The sequence below is a fragment of the Psammomys obesus genome, unplaced genomic scaffold, assembly GCF_907164565.1.
Source record: "Psammomys obesus unplaced genomic scaffold, mPsaObe1.curated_primary_1811, whole genome shotgun sequence".
Taxonomy (NCBI): Eukaryota; Metazoa; Chordata; class Mammalia; order Rodentia; family Muridae; genus Psammomys; species Psammomys obesus.
The window spans coordinates 2,072,938-2,076,704 of record NW_026585685.1 but is presented as its reverse complement, the minus strand read 5'-3'; positions in this window follow the sequence as shown (position 1 = coordinate 2,076,704).

The window sequence follows — 3,767 nt, the reverse complement described above, 5'->3', positions numbered from 1 at the left end:
AGAAGAAGAAGAAGAAGAAGAAGAAGAAGAAGAAGAAGAAGAAGAAGGTGTCCTAGAACCATGGATGTAAAAATTCATCACCAGGTATGTTAAAGGTGAATGTGTTAAATTCTCCAGGTATAAAGGAAAGCAAAACCCAACTGCAGAGAACCTACCGTACTTGCACTTTTATACCTATCTATTTATTTGTGTATGTGTCCCCACCTCATACCCGACTGTGTGTCTGTGTGTGTGGGTATGCGCACGCATACACACTCTGTACACGTAGATGTGAATGCTATGCATGTCAAAGTCAGAGGACAACTCCCAGGGACTGAACTCAGGTTGCCAGGCCTGGCAGTAACCTCCTTTACCTGTGGAGCCATCTCAACAGTTCTCAACTTTCACTTTAAATACAAAGTCATAGATAAACAAAGGTAAAGAAAAGAAAGAGAGAGAGTATGGCTCTAGAAAACACCTGCAAAATGTGTCTGATGTTTTTCTCCCAGTACAAAGGATTGAACATGTGCTAGGCACACACCGGTGCAACTCACTGGGTTACGCTCCACTTCCCTGAAGAAAAAATTGGTTTATATTCAAAATATATAATGAACTCATAATTTATTAATAATAAACCGATTGAAAGTGGGAAACATTTTAACAGACATTTCCCCAAGGAAAATACCTAGATGGCAAAAAGCACACAAAAAGCTGCTACATATAATTAGTCACAAGAGGAATGCAAATCCAAGCCACGACGACGTGGTGCCGCCCTGAACCACAGAGTCCTTTAAAACTATCTGACAATACCAAGGGTTGACAAGGGGCGGAAAAGCTAAAATGTTCATATATTCCAAACTGTTACTTTGGGGGAAATGTCTTATAAATTTAAATGTGAACCTACTATATGGTCCTGTAATTCCGTTCCCAAGGTGTCTTCCTAAGAGAGGGAGTCTGTGTTCACACACAAACTTGCTTATAAGCATTCACAATAGCCTGGTCCAGAGTAGACTAAAACTAGAAGGAATCTAAATCTGCACCGACCGGTAAACGGATGGGACAAGAGTGTTTATGGCTGCAGGCTGGAATAATTCTCAGCACTAATAAGGAACTGCCTGCTGTGCAAAGAACAGCACACAGGAACCTCCAGGTGGGTGTGGGGAGACCATGTGAGACCCTGGCTCAAATGAAAATAAGTATGTGGACATTGGTCAGTTTATATGTTAGAGAGGGCATGAAGCCACAGTGACAGCAAGCAAGCAGTGTTTTCAGGGACTGAGTGTGGAGAGAGGGTGTTGACTACAAGCAGCCGCAGGGAACTTCAGGGAGGAATGGGGACTCCTTCTTATCACAATAGTGGTGATAAGACTACGTTTGTCAAAAATTCATTGGACTGTACATTTAAACTGATAGATTTTATTTCATGTCATACTTAACAACGAGGGGGTGAAAGCAAAGAATAACCTCCTTTTGTTGAAAAACAAAATAAAGCAAAACAGCAACAGACATCCGTGAGCCAAAGAGGCCACACCACAGGAAGCAAAGGCCTTTCTAAGAATCCTTCCTAGGAGGAGACGTCTCAAATCTCAGCGCCCAGCATTCTCTCCAATGTCCACGCTAAAGCCGATCACTGGCAAAGAATGAGGATTAACGTCTATGTTTAGAGTGCTCAGGTATATAAAAGTCAGAGATCACACCCTGGGCTGGGAATGGAGCCAGCCTCCCTTGAATAGAGACGAGTGAAGCTGTTAAGAAAACTGAGGGAGGTTTGCTACCTAGGGTGACTGTAGCCACTGTACCAAGGTGAGCCCATGCTCTCTTTAGTTGCTTACTGCCATCAAAGCTTTTCAGCACCCTTGAGACAGAACAGTCCCGGTGGCCCCGACCAGGGCCAGCTTTCTTCTCTGTGGACTCTCAGCGGGCTCTGAGGAGTTGTCATCTTGGGCCTCTGGTTCCACCTAGTAGACACGAGGAAAGGAAGTGAGGAACCCACAGACCCTTTTCTTAGCCTGACCACCTTGAAGTAATGCGTACAATTTCTGCTCAGCTCTGTGCCAAGAAGAACCACATCTGGCCATTACTAGCGGGTGGGAGCTGCTGTACCTGGCAGGAAGGCTGATTCCCACTGTGGATCGTACACACTTGATGTCCCAAGCACTCCCGAAGCAACAGCTCTTCCTATACAGTTTATCCTTCCTCAGTCATCTCCCCAGCCTTTGCCTTATATACTACCATGTACTTTACACGTGTGGCCCAACACCCAGAGGAGGTAAATAAGGTATCCAAGTTGGACAGCTTATCCAACTAGCTGAGCTGGGGGACGATTCCCAAGCCTGTGAGACTAAACTTTGTTGTCTTAACCTCTCTCTCTCTCTCTCTCTCTCTCTCTCTCTCTCTCTCTCTGTTGTTATTGCTTTAGGGATGGGATAGAGCTTTACCATTTCTCTTCATCATTTGACATCATGATTTCACTCAGGTCAGTGTCAGAAGGGAACTTTTTGTGGGATGGGCCCCACAGATACAGCCAGGCATCTGCCTCCCACTCCTAAAGTGCCTTTGCATCATGGTTTCACAGACTGTAAAAATGCTGCACCAGCCTCTCTTTTCTAGAATAGTGTTGACCCTTGTCTGTGCAAATAAAGCAGACTTAGGAAGAGTGTGTCTGTTCAAATAAATCCTACTCCTCTCGTTTGGCAGGAACAACTAGTTCCCAGGACTCCACGGGCACCCCCTACCATCACTGTATATTTCCTTGGCTCTTTATGCTAGCATACAGGGAGAAGTGATAAATTTTTTATTTGGGTGTGTGTGTGCTGTGTGCTCTGTGTGTTTCTGCATGTGAGTGTGTGTAAGAGTGTGCATATACAGTCCAGAAATTCACTGGACTATAAATTCTTCTCTTTAAAATAATATATATTATTTTATTTTGATTGTGTGTGTGTGTGTGTGTGTGTGTGTGTGTGTGTGTGTGTGTGTGTATGTGCATGCTTGAGTGCAGGTGCCCTCAGAACCCAGAAGAGGGTGTTCGAGTCTCTGGAGTTGGAATTACAGGCAGTTGCGAGCTGCCTAATGTGGGTTCTGGGAACCAAGCTTGGGTTCTCTACAAGGAAACACAGCATTCTAAGTCACCAAGCCATCTCTCCAGCCCCAGCTTAGGTTTTGAAACAGGGCTTCTCACTGAACTTGGAGTTCACCAATTTGGCCAGGCCAGCTAGCCATCAAGCTCCACAGGCCCCCCTGTCTCTGCCATCCCTGCAACGGGGTTTTGGATATGTGTTGCACATAGTTTTTCCTAACCCTCTAAATTTTTTTTTCTGTAACTGTTGAAGTCCCTGGCATTATGTGTCTTGCACACATGCTGAAGACAGCAGTGGAAGGATATGCTGAGATAGGAAGGGACCAGAAAGCTGAGGAGATGGAAGACTCTGGAGGACTCTTATAATTTATTGAGGTAGTGGAACGATCTAGAAGTAATGTTTTGCTTCAAACAAAACCACCTGGCATTGTTGGCTAAACAGGATGGGGAAAGAGAATGTTCAGAGACTTTGCGCTCATTCTCAATCCATGCTACCTTACCCTAGCATGCTCAGTGTCTTGTGAAGACATTGCGACCAAGGCGACTCTTATAAAAGGAAACATTTCACTGAAGTTTCTTACAGTTTCAGGAGTTCAGTTTACTATTATAAATGGCAGGGAGCATAGCGGCAGGCAGGCAGATACTGGAGCAGCAGCTGAGAGATTTACAACCAGATCTGTAGGCAGGCATGTAGGCAGAGAGAGAGAGACAG